The sequence below is a fragment of the Myotis daubentonii genome, unplaced genomic scaffold (genome assembly GCF_963259705.1).
Source record: "Myotis daubentonii unplaced genomic scaffold, mMyoDau2.1 SCAFFOLD_94, whole genome shotgun sequence".
NCBI lineage: Eukaryota > Metazoa > Chordata > Mammalia > Chiroptera > Vespertilionidae > Myotis > Myotis daubentonii.
Window position 1 is genome coordinate 80,436 of NW_026775529.1, and position 12,913 is coordinate 93,348.

The 12,913-nt window shown below is 50.4% G+C and overlaps 1 protein-coding gene and 2 long non-coding RNA genes across 9 annotated transcripts in view; 2 read left to right on the forward strand and 1 right to left on the reverse strand.

Annotated features, from left to right (window-relative positions):
• The window catches only part of LOC132225771 (uncharacterized), a 78,602-nt gene extending 73,219 nt beyond the window's left edge, over positions 1 to 5,383 (forward strand). The window contains exons 6-7 of the long non-coding RNA XR_009450983.1: positions 1,231 to 1,361; positions 5,116 to 5,383. This is a non-coding gene — a long non-coding RNA (uncharacterized LOC132225771). The remainder of the gene's footprint in view (positions 1 to 1,230; positions 1,362 to 5,115) is intronic.
• A 1,754-nt stretch (positions 5,384 to 7,137) lies between these two features.
• Positions 7,138 to 12,913, forward strand: part of JADE2 (jade family PHD finger 2) — a 51,684-nt gene continuing 45,908 nt past the window's right edge. The window contains exons 1-2 of one of the 7 annotated variants that reach the window (XM_059680740.1): positions 8,435 to 8,864; positions 12,553 to 12,735. The gene's annotated coding sequence lies outside the window, so the exon portion shown is untranslated. Of the gene's footprint in view, positions 7,283 to 8,097; positions 8,865 to 9,013; positions 9,135 to 12,552; positions 12,736 to 12,913 lie in introns of those variants that run through there. The other 6 variants (XM_059680741.1, XM_059680743.1, XM_059680745.1 and 3 more) reach the window with 6 other exon arrangements.
• On the reverse strand, positions 9,136 to 9,988 carry LOC132225768 (uncharacterized). The gene is made up of 2 exons (XR_009450982.1): positions 9,796 to 9,988; positions 9,136 to 9,557 (listed from the first exon to the last, which is right to left on the reverse strand). It is a non-coding gene; the product is annotated as an uncharacterized LOC132225768 (long non-coding RNA).

A 12,913-nucleotide genomic window follows, 5' to 3' on the forward strand; every position in this document is an offset into this window, starting at 1 on the left:
ATTGGCCAGGCTGCAAAAATATTCATTGTGGGCCACATGCGGCCTGTGGGCCGCTAGTTTGACATGCCTGGTCTAGAACATAGTAGGCACTCAGTAAATATGCCATGAATAAATATTGAACAATTCTTGTGCTCTTTTTCCTATTTAACGTGTTCAGGGTATGCTGGACTTCTGTTTCTGGACATCAATTGCAAGTTATTAGAAGAATTTTTGTTTCCAGTGGAAGAACAGATATTGTTAAATGAGCAATTACTGAGTGCCAGGTCGATGCCATATCATGTGGATAAGTTCTCAGTCTTTTACAAAGTATGGTTCAAAGCCAAGGGCATCAAACATGACCAGGTGCTTGTTTAAAAATGTAGATCCCTCGCCAAAACCGGTTTGGCTCAGTGGATAGAGCGTCGGCCTGCGAACTGAAAGGTCCCAGGTTCGATTCCGGTCAAGGGCATGTATCTGGGTTGCGGGCACATCCCCAGTAGGAGATGTGCAGGAGGCAGCTGATCGATGTTTCTCTCTCATCGATGTTTCTAACTCTCTATCTCTCTCCCTTTCTCTCTGTAAAAAATCAATAAAAAATATATTTAAAAAAAAAAAAATGTAGATCCCTGGGCCCTGCTCCAGATCTGCCCATTGAGAACCTTTGGAGATGAGACCCAGAAGTCTGCATTTTTTTAAAATACGTATTTTATTGATTTTTACAGAGAGGAAGGGAGAGAGATAGAGAGTTAGAAACATCGATGAGAGAGAAACATCGATCAGCTGCCTCCTGCACACCTCCTACTGGGGATGTGCCTGCAACCAAAGTACATGCCCTTGGCCAGAATCGAACCTGGGACCTTTCAGTCCGCAGGCCGACGCTCTATCCACTGAGCCAAACTGGTTAGGGCAGAAGTCTGCATTTTTAACAAACATCCCAGGCACACTAAAGTTTGGAAATTATTGCATCCCTAGTTTACAAAGGAAACTAAGGAACAGAGAGATTAACTGACTTGTGCAAAATCACAGAGTAGGTGAATGGTGGAGATAGGCCTCAAACCCAAGACTGCCCAAATCCAGAATCCACAGTTTTAACCACATTGTCTATTATTATGCTGGAAGAACTGATGCCCAGGCTGACTGTGTATATTTAACCATGTATATCATTTTGTGTGTATCTCACGTTTTCCCAATGTTTGCTATATCATTCTTGTGGAGTCTTGGAAGGCAGTGAATGTGTTTCATTTTTCTCAGTGTCTGCGGCATCCATTACCATGCCTAGAACCTGGGAGATCCTCAACAAAAGTTGTTTGGATTGAATTTCTACAGATACATAGTTATCCATCCGTATAAACATAGATACTCAGAGGACATCTCATTTTCAGGTAGACTCTTAAAACAAGCTATAACAACTGTAAACTTTCCTGCCTTCTCTTGAACCCACTCCATCAAACTTTTGCTCATGTCATTCATTGATATAGCTATTGTCAAGATCACCAGTAACTTGAACCTGGATGAACCTAATGATCAATAATTGTTGGCCCTTATCTCACCTGACTCCTTGGCAGCTTTGGACATTGAACCTTTTCTTCCTCCTGAAACTCTTCATTTGGCTTCTAACCTCTCTGGATTCTCCTCCTCCTCCTCCTCCTTTCATGCCCCCCCCCCAATTTTGTTATTGTGGTTAAATAGACAGCATAAATTGTATTACTGTAACTATTTTTAAGTGTGCAGTTGTGATATTAAATATATTCACATGATTGTGCAACCATGACTACCATTCATCTTCAGAACTCTTTCATCTTGCAAAACTGAAACTGGACTCATTAAACAATAATTCCCCATTTCCCCCTCTCTCCAGCCCCTGGCAACCACATTCTACTTTCTGTCTCTATGAATGTCACCACTCTAGATATCTCATACAAGGGGAATCACACAGTATTTATGTTTTTGTGACTGGCTTGTTTCATTTAGCGTAAGAACCTCAAGGTTCATTAATGCTGTAGCACATTGCAGAATTTCCTTCCTTTTTAAAGATGAATAATATTCCATTGGATGTATATACCACATTTTGCTCATCCATTCATCCATCAAATGGACACCAGGGTTGCTTCCACATTTTAGCTATTGTGAATAATGCTGTGAGTATGAGTGTACAGATATCTCTTCAAGATTCTGCTTTCAATTTTGGGGGGAATGTATCCAGAAATGGAATTGCTGGAACAGAGGTAATTCTATTTTTTAATTTTTTGAGGAATGGCTGTACTATTTTACATTCCCACCAATAATACACAAGGGTTCTAATTTCTCCACATTCTCATAAACTCTTGTTTTCTGTGTTTTTGTTTTGCTTTATTTGTTTGTTATTATCTTAGCCATCCTGAGTATGAGGTGGTATCACACTGTAGTTTTGATTTGCATTTACCTAGTGGTTAGTAATGTTGAGTATCTTTTTGTGTGCTTATTGGCCGTTTGTATCTCTTCCTTGGAGAAATGTCTGGATACTTCTTTTTTAACATCTTGCTGATTCCTCCTAACTTTGCAGTGCCCAAGGGTACTATCCGTGGACCACTTCTTTTTCTTCTTTTAAAATATATTTTTATTGATTTCAGAGAGGAAGGGAGAAAGAGAGTTAGAAACATCATTGATGAGAATCATTCATTGGCTGCCTCCTGCATACCCCCTACTGGGGATTGAGCCTGCAACCTGGGCATGTGCCCTTGACTGGAATCGAACCCAGGACCCTTCAGTCCGCAGGCTGACGCTCTATCCACTGAGCCAAACCAGCTAGGGCAACCACTTCTTTTTCTACACTCACTTCCTTAGTGATCTCAAACACCTTATATCTTTAAATATCATCTACCTACTGACCACTATCAAATGACATCTTCAGCCCAGACCTTGCCCTTGAGCTGAGGCTACCATTTTTAGCTGCCTACCGGATGGCTGCACTTAGATGTCTAATGGTATCTCGAGTTTAACATGTCCAACACTGAACTCCTTATCTTCCCCCAAAACCTACTTCTTCCACAGTTTCCCCCATCTCGGTTACTGACAGCTCCATCTTTCCATTGGCACAAGGCAAACCTCTTGTCCTCATCCTTGACTTCTGGTTTTCTCACACCCCATCAACAAATCCTGTCAGAGCCATCTTCAAAATATACAGAATTTGACCACTTCCATTGCTACTGCCATAGTCCAAGTTAGCATCAGCTTTTACCTGATTTACTTCCGTGACCTCCTCATGGTCTTCCTGCTTCAGCTTTTCCTCCTTCCGTCTGTCTTCCATCCAGCAGCAGAGTAACCCTTAAAATCCGGTAGCACATCATGCCACTCTTCTGCTCAAAACTGTTCACATTACTCCTAGAAAAGCCGGATTTCTAATAATGCCCTCTATAACTCTTCTTTGTACGGGTACATATTAAGTACATTCTTGCCTCGGGGCCTTTGCGCCTGCTGGTCCCTCAGTCGACACAGTGGCTCTCAACCTTTTCTTTTGTGCCATAGACTCCTTCTGAGTGTAACATCTTCAAATCCATAAAATAAGTTATGTAAATAATAAAGAAAACTATATTGACATACAAATCTCAAAATATTTTAAAGTGTGTAATATAGTACTTTATGTTTCTTATTAACTCATTAAATTATAAGAGCTAGCAGCATTTTGAAGTAGTGATGAGTATAGTGATATTTTAGATATTTTCGACAACTATAATGTGATATGAAAATATCTGATTTCTACTAGCAACAATGTCACAGGTGCTGCTACGATCACTGTGATTTGCTGTCTGCATTCATAATTGAAGAGCATGCTGAATTAGTGAAAATAAAGATATATGTGTATTTTCCCTTCTAAGATCAAGACTCCCTGAATTTTATACACAGGCCTCTGGAGGGGAGGGGCATGTGTGGACTCCAGTTAAGAACCCTGAGCTTAGGAAGCTCTTTCCCCATAAATCTCATAGCTCACGCCTTCACCTCCTTTTACTCAAAAGCCACCTTCTCAGTGAGTTCTTTCCTGAGGACTCTAAATTGCATCCCCACGTTCCCTTATCTCCCTTTCGCACTTAATTTTTCTCCACAGCACTACCTTCAAACATGACATATAGTTTTTTACTTTCTTTTTTTTTTATAGCAAGTTCTCTTTTTTTCTTTTAAATATATTTTTATTGATTTCAGAGAGGAAGGAAGAGGGAGAGAGAGAGATGGAAACATCAACAATGAGAGAGAATCATTGATCGGCTGCCTCCTGCACGCCTCCTACTGGGGATCGAGCCAGCAACCCAGGCATGTGCACTTGACTGGAATCAAACCCGGGACCCTTTGGTCCACAGGCCGATGCTCTATCCACTGAGCCAAACCAGCTAGGGCTATTTTTTTTTTTACTTTCTAAGCAAGTTGTATAACCCTAACCAGTTTTGCTCAATGGATAGAGCTTCAGCCTGAGGACTGAAGGGTTCCAGGTTCAATTCCATTCAAGGGCACATGCCCAGGTTGTGGGCTCAATTCCCAGGAGGGCGCATGCAGGAGGCAGCCGATCAATAATTCTCATCATTGATGTTTCTATCTCTCTCTCTCAGTACCCCTTCCTCTCTGAAATCAATAAAAAATATATATATATTTAAAAAATAAATAAATTGTGTATCTCCTTTTACTAGAAAATTCCATGAGAGCAGGCTTTTTTGTCTGCCATTGTAGCGCTGTGTCCCCAGCACCTAGAATGGTACCTGGCATACAGAAAGCACTCAATAAATATTTGTTGGGGGAAAAAGAGTGATTATATCTCTAAGAACTCTATGTTTCTTCTTATTTTTTTCTGTAAAAAGTTAATGATTTGTGAGACTTTTAGTAAACATTAAAAAGTTATAATTAGCTTTGTGGCTATCATTCTGTTAACATTTCCAAGGTTAACCTTAAACAGCAGAGCACTGTAGGAACCCAAGGATTCTGATGGAGCTTCCAGTCCTAAACAAGCAGTAGCTTCCAAGGACGTTTTAGGGGACATGGGCCATACCCAGACTCAGGGAATCACTTCAGAATCAAGGTGCTGCACATAAGATTCTTTCTTACCTGCTGTACAGCAATCAGGCCCCCATTCTCAATCAAACCATTAATGCTAATACTGTTTATTTCTGGCAGTGTGGCAAATGGAAAGCACATAGACTTCACGGTCAGCTGGACTAGGTGCCAATTCTGCTACCACTTGCTAGCCCGCCTGATTGTTGGTAAGTTACTAAACCTCTCAGAATAGGTAAGATGGGTTTTTGTGAGGCTGAAATGGGATGGCATATACAGTATACAGCACAGATAGGGCACTGTATAAATAGTCATTCCCTCCCTCTTCCATCTCTCTAGGTCATTTTTTAAAAATATGTTTTTATTGATTTCAGAGAGGAAAGGAGAGGGAGAGAACAACAGAAATATCAATGATGAGAGAGAATCAATGATTGGCTGCCGCCCGCACACCCCCAACTGGGGATTGGACCCATAACCCAGGCCTTGATCAGAATCAAACCCAGGACCCTTCAGTCCACAGGCCCACGCTCTACCCACGGAGCCAAACCAGCTAGGGCTCTCTAGGTCATTTTTTATTTTTTTAAAAATATATTTTATTGATTTTTTACGGAGAGGAAGAGAAAGGGATAGAGAGTTAGAAACATCAATGGGAGAGAAACATCGATCAGCTGCCTCTTGCACACTCCCTACTGGGGATGTGCCCGCAACCAAGGTACATGCCCTTGACCAGAATCGAACCTGGGACCTTTCAGTCCGCAGACTGACGCTCTATCCACTGAGCCAAACCAGCTAGGGCTCTAGGTCATTTTTTAACTGCTTGCCAAGGCTTGTGGGATCCTGATGGCCAAGAGTATGTCCAGTCCTCTCCTGCATGTAAACCCTCTGCAACTAGACCTAACCAGAGCAGTCCCCTTGGACTGTGCCACTGTAAATTGGTGCCTTCCTTCCCACCTCAGATGTGTGGCTGAGACTGACATCTGGACCTTGGTCACAAAGCCCACCATCTGTCACAGCTTCTTCTGGCTTTCCCTTTTGCCGACACTGGGAGATCTTGTATATGTCCTCATAGAGGGTAAGACACATATCACTGTCCCCAGTTTTTTAGCATTAAGAGCTTTTAGAGGGCTCATTCACCCTTCCAAAAGGTAGGCACCAGGGAAAGTGCTAATGTGCACTGTGCACTCTGAGCCAGGCCCTGCTTTACACACATAGCATGTATGTGTACATATATACATATATGTACATATATACACATGTACACATGGCCTTAGGAACCCTGCCACCACTCCATTCCACAGAAGAGGAAAAAGAGAACCAGAGAGATGAATTCACTTGCCCACATCAAGCAGCTTCTGAACTGAAGGGTCAGGATTAGAACCCAAGTATTTAACCATTTTTTTACACGCCCACAGCCTAACACTGTCGCTGACTCGGGCTTTGGCAAATCCTGCTAACTGACCACTGAGAGCTAAAACTAAGTGGGAGGTGATACACAGACTGTCAATCTTGCCAGACCAGCCCTCCCAGACTTTGTGAATGAAGGAGAAATATTGAACTGACTCCCTTGAGCTCCTGTTTCTTTCTTGTTGCAAAAGTGCTTATTTCAGCATCCATCATCTCCCTCTTTGTTGTGTAGACAATCAGTCCCGTCAGAAGATTTGTGCTGTTATGAGTTTATTATTAGATTTATTTCTCCTATAAGAAATGTGCTCACAACATCCCATTGGGTAATCTTTTTAATTGTGACATAAATGTCACCTTATGTAAATTGAATATTTATCTTACCCTGGTCGGGGGCAGAGGGGGAAAAAGAATAAACAACCTTCAGTCTTGGAGAGGGAAGGTGGTTCCTGGCCCATTACTCATCCATGTGCCTTCAAAGCCAAAGGTGAGCTGAAAAAAATTATTGGATCATCTTTGAGGGGCCCCCAAACGGTAGGGTGAAGAAAAGTTGGCTATGATGCTTTGGGGATGTTGGGCCAGGCTCCCAGGTCTCCCTTCCCAAATCCCGCCCGAGACCTGACCACCTCCTCCCCAGCTGGGAGCATCGGGAGAAGGCTGCAGCTTGCCTCTCACTCCTCCCCATCCAGGAGGCCAGCCGGGCTCCTTCCTCGAGAGAAGGTGAGCGCGGCGGGCACTATGGGTTGAGTGGGTGTGGCCCGCGGCTCTGGGAACCGACCCAAGGCCCCGCCACCGCTCGCAAGCCGCCCCACAGTCCGCCTGCCTGGCGAGCACAAGCTCTTCTTCCAGAAACTGCGAGGATCCGAGCGCACTGTTTGTGCACCACAAGGTCAAGTCGGGAAGTGGAGCCGGAGGAGGAGGGGCGAGGAGGCGAAGGGTGGGGAGAGGGGCGCCCCGCTTCCTCGCCAAGTGCCAACCCTTGGAAGTTGCCCCTCTGTTTTTAACCCTTTATGGGGAATGGGAAGGACAAGCAAGGGGAAGGGGATACCCCGGGGCAAACTCCTCTAGGGCCAGGACCTGCAGCCACCCACCCACCCACCCATCACTACGTTCCCCACCCCCGGAAATGCGGGGCAGAGCTGGGTGCCAGGAGGCACCCGGGCGGGAGGAGGGGGCGATGAGCCCGAGAGGGACCCTCTATGGACTGCCCCTCCTTTCTAGAGGTCGCCCACAATTTCAAGTTTTCCCCGCCCGGGATGGTAGTTTCCATCTGCTGGGGGGGGGGGGGGAGGGCCGCACCCCCCTCCCCCAGACCCGCGCGCGCCTTCCCCTCCGCTCCTGCCAGCACTTTCTGCTCACTTCTGGCTGTAAAACGCCACGCGATTTATTCGATTCGCATTTTAAATCAGCGATCCAGGAGCAGGGCCTAGGGCGGGGGTCTTCCAGCGCTGGAGCCCCGGGAGGCGGGGTGCTCAATGCAAACCTCGTTCCCTCCGCGAGTGTCGCCTTCAGGCTATTTGCAAAGAAACGTCTTTTTGACGCAGGGAGAAATGGCAAATTTTAAGTACGTCATTAATATGGCGCCAAAAGATTTTTTTAAGTATAAGCTTGCCTTTTTTTTTTTTTTTTTAAGGTTGCGGGGGGCACCGCCCGGGTCTGGGGCGAGAAGGGGGCGGGGTGTGAGCAGAAAGTGTGAGTGAGAGAGTGGAGGGGCGGGGTATGTGGGTGAGTGTGTGAAGTGTGAGCAGACCTGATGGGACTTGCTCGGGCGCAGCCGCCGCTCGGGCCCGGCCCTGGGGACAGGGCGGGCTGGGGGCGCCCCAGAGTCCGCGGGGAGTCCGGGCTCGAGGTGCAGGCAGGCTGGCAGCCCGGCAGGGCACCCTCCCTCCTGCGGCCTGCAACGCTACCTGGACCCGTTTCTTAAGCCAAACAACTGGGCGCAGGGGGGTGGGGGGGTGGCGGGCTACGGAGGGGGGTTGTCAGGAGTGGAGCTCGGACTGAATAAGAAAAAAGTGGCTACTCCCCCTCCCTTGCTCCTCCCGCCCGCCCCCAACCACCCCACCCCCACCCCAACACATTTTTTTTTTTCTAAAGAGATCACAAGGAAGTCTTGGTTTAAAAAGAAACAGAAACATACACAGGGGGGTTGGTGAATGGTCCCGACCGCGGCCATCGCAGTTGGAAGCTATTTTTTGGTGGGGGTGAGTAGTGTCCATGGAGTTACTTTGCGCCCACTGCTAGAAGGCAAGGGCTCGGGTCCCTCGGGCTGAACCGCCCCTGGCAGAGGCGCGGGGCCGGGGACGCCGCGGGCCCCGTCGCCTCCCTCGCCGCGACCCCGGATGGATGCGCGCCCCCCGCCCGCCCGCGCCGGCCCCTGGAGCTCCGGATTTCGGGAGCATCCTTCCCGCGCCGGTCCCCGCCGCGGCGCGTAGCCGAGGGCAGCGCCCCTCGGAAGGGCACCACGGAGCAAGGTAAGATCCAGCCCCCAGCGATGGGCCCTGCGCATCTCCACGGCGTTATTTTGTGTTTTTGCAACAGATCTGCCAGCGCTCCTCGCTCTGTCTCTAGCTCGCTCGCTCCCTCTCTCTCCTGCTGGCTGCCTGTTCTAGGAAGCCAGCGCGCGGGGGGAGGGGGGATGCACAGCACAGGGAAGAGAGATTGCGCATGTTGGTCAGTCGTGTTTTAAAGAGTACATTGCGGGGAGGCTGAGAGGGGCGCATGCTACAACAACTTTTGGAAGGGTGAGTTTGGCGACCTTCTTTATTAATGACTGCGGCAAAGAGCCCCCGGGCAGGCTAGGGGGCGCGGGCGGGCGGGGGCGCGCAGGGGCTGCAACTTGCCCCGCGGCTCGAGCTGGGCGGAGGGGCTGCAGCGGGAGACCTGTGCCAAGGGGAGATCGTGCAGCCGGGGACGAGGGTTCGGAGGACCCAGAGTTAACTGCCCTCCTGTCGCCCCGAGTTTCATTTTGTTGGTACGCAGCACGTCCGGGCGACGAACCGGGTTGAGCCGGTGCACATGACCCCGCGCTGGGCTCACGTGCAGCCAGCCGGGTCCCAGACACCTTCCGGGGGCCACTGCCTCCGCCCTGTCGCCCCCTCTCCGGGCTAGGTGCACGCGGGCGCTGCACGCGGGGGCAGCGTGCTCAGCTCCCGGGCGCTGAAGCTCTGCACAAATTAAACACAGTTATTTGGAGGGGTGGGGGACGCCCTTTCCAGGTGAGTGTAGAGGGTGCGCAGCCCCGGCACCCGGGGAGCGGGCTGGGTCGGGGGCAGCTCCCTCCTCCAGGGCTGCGCGGGAGTCCGGCGGGGGAGAAGAGCTGAGAGAGTGGAAATGTACCCGCGGCGGCCGGAGCCGCGGGTGCGCGCCCGCGGGGCGACGGCAGGGGGCGTGGCCCTTGTTTACCTTCTCCCAACTCAGCGGGTTCGCGTCCCGCTCTGGGGTAGGTTCTGCAGTCCCCGGCTCTCCGCCTCCGCCCCTGCGCCCTGGGTGGTACCGGGAAGACGTAGGCTAGTGGCAGCCCCAGCCTGGACTCTCATACCCGACCCCCAAATGAGTGACACTGCAGCCCCCGCCCCCACCAAGCACCGCGGCAGTCGCTCTCCCTGTTCCCCGGCCCGGCCCCGCCCCCCAGGCAGTGGCATCTTCCCGGCCTCACCTCCTTCCTCTCTTCCTCTCTCCCTCCCTTCTTCCCACCCACTCGCCTGCGCCTGCGGAGCGGCTCCCTCCCGCCTCTTCCCCGCCTGTGTGCAGACTTGTGGCTCCCTCCGGTCCCTTCCCGCCTATCCCTGGGCCCTGAGACACCCTCTGCTCCAGGCCAAGGGATGAGACAGGGGTCAGCTTCGCGATTAGTCAGAAGATGGGGATGTCAGCAAGACAGACAGGATGGCTTCACTGTACCATCCAGAGGCCTAAGACCCCCTCTCCCGCCACACACACACACACACACACACACACACACACACACACACACACACACACACACTTCCCCACAACTGCTCACTCCACAAGGGGCGCGGGGCCCATAACCGCTTTACCCAATCCCTACCCCCCGCCCCGGGCGCTCAGTCCACCTCCCGTCGCCACCCCCGGCCTGAACCGCCTCTTGCCCTTCCTTTGCCTGGGCCAGAGCCCCCCGCAGCCACCTCCGGCTCCTCCTCCCGGCTCCCGCGGTCGGAATCACGCCGGCGCGCCTCCAGCCTGCGGTCCCGCGGACTGCCTCCAGGGGCGGACTGGAGGCGCGTGCCATCCCTACCCCCACCCCCAACCTCCTAAGACTCTGCCACCCGCCAGGGCACTTGACTTTTTATATTTTTCTTACTATCTTCGCCGCAAGTTTCATGCCCAGGGCTGGTGGGAGCGGGAAGAGCCATGTTTCCCTTTGCCCAGTGCCAAGGGCACACTGCAGCCCTCTGGTCTCTGCAGATTTCCAAACCTTGCCCCTGCACTTAGCACCCGCCGCCCCCCTCCCCCCGCTCATCTGCAGGATTCTGAGACAAAGTTTCACCCGCAGGCTGAGTTTGCAGGGGATCATCAGGGGGCATCATGTTTGCACTCAGCATTGCCAAAAGGATGGGGAGGGGCTGAGTGGCAAGCCTGACCTGCCATCTCACCTTTGTTGATAGGGGAGGAGCCCTGCGCTTTGAGCCCAGGCAAGCTATCAGGAGGTCCCCTTAAGGGTTCTGTTTGCAAACTGTTTCCTGGGCCCTGGTGGTGGTAGGGCCACCTGCGCCCTCCTCCCAGGGTAGCATTAACTCCCTTCACTGGTAGAATTCCCAGTAGGACATTTGGCAAATGGACCGGCCTGGGAACTGCCAACCAGGCCTGGCCCTGTTTCCTGGGTTCCCAGGGTGCTGGCTTCTCTGGGTTCCCAGGGTGCTGGCTTCTCCCCTACCCTGACTTCCTTGCTCACCTTAGGGCCCCAAGTGAAGTGCCATCCCTTCTGTCCCATCTTCCTGGGACAGGTTGGGACTGGCGGAGCCATCTAACAAGCAGAGGAGGAAAATAACAACAGAATAACTGTAAGGGGAAGGAATGAGTAATAAAGCCGACCCAGGCAGGGAGGAGGGCTTTCATGTTTAAGAGTTGCTATTTGCTTTTTAGGTCACAGGCTGCAAAAACAGGCTTTGATCCGAAGTGGGCGAATAATTTATTGAGAAAGTTTGCATGGTAGAAAAAAAGAATGTTTGTTTGATCTGGAGCCCTCTCAGTTGTCCCAAGTGCTGTTGGCTGTTGTTTAGAGTGGAAAAGCATTTGGTTCCACAGCAAATGCCTCACAGAGGGAAGTCTTTGCCCCAGGCAGCAGGACTTGCAGTGAATGTTGGATTTGAAGCTCTTTGGCCAGGGGTCTCCCCAGCACTTTTGGAGATGAAGTGTTTAAGGATAAAGTTGTTTGGGCTTGACATGCAGCAAATATTTCCCATCCAACATGCTTTTCCTTTCCCTAAGTTGCCTGGCTAAATAGCCAGTAATACTAATCTAAAACGCTCTCATAAATCTCCACTTAGCTTTCATTGGCAGGTGAAGTGGGACTGCTGGTCCCCAGCCCCAGGTGCCCCCCAGAGTCAAGGTTAGGCATTTGACATTGACTTCCATGTCCTTGAAGTTGGGGGCAGGGTGTCCTGGTTAACTGGTGTACCTGTTAACAGGGAGGCAGTTGTCTTATACCCAAGACTCAGGTCACAGGCTTCCCGTCCAAATTCTTCATAGTTCATCCAGCAGGCTCTTTGTGGGCCTCCAAATTCTCTACGGGAAGACCAGGTCAGAGTTGTGAGGAGGGGAGTACCTCTGGCTTTCTCTGCCCTCCTAGGACCCTTACCATGTGGCTCAAAGCTTAGGAACCCAGGAAGGTGCCCATAGGAATCTGGAGGACCCCGGCCACACTCAGGAGTTGTAGGCCTGTGTACTGTAGCCCAGTGGGATGGGGTATACCATCTGGAATCAGAAAGTTTCTGTGACTCGGTTCCTTCATCTACCAATAAGGCTAATAATAGTACCTATCTCATGGCGGGTACGTGGATTAAGCAATGTCGCATAGAGAAGACTAAACCCAAAGCCAGGCATGTGGTAAACACTTGATTAGTATTAGTCACTCTTACTATTATTATTAATGACCTGGACAGGGTCCAAGTGCAGCTTTGACCTTTGATCTCTCCCCTTTAGGGTAGGCTGAAGAGCCAACTCCCTTCTCTGAAGAAGGGATCAGAAGGACCCTGCAGTTGCCAATGGGCAACCATCTGTGGGAGCAAGTGGACTGAGCTTTGCCCTCTCTGAGGTGGAGAGTAGGGTGAGAGGTGCTGAAGGACAAATAGACAAAGCCCCTTTCATTCTCCCAGGATCCCCTTGGTATGTGCCCAGAACTGGGTCTGGAGGGTGGGTGTGGGCAGCATGTTCTAGGGGAGCTGGGTGCACTCTGGGACACTTGGAATTGCAGGTGGGCACTGATGGGTGTCGAAGGAGAGTCCAGGCTTCCCTGTGCTTGGAGAAGCAAGTTTGAGGATCTGTGTGCACAAAATCATTTTTG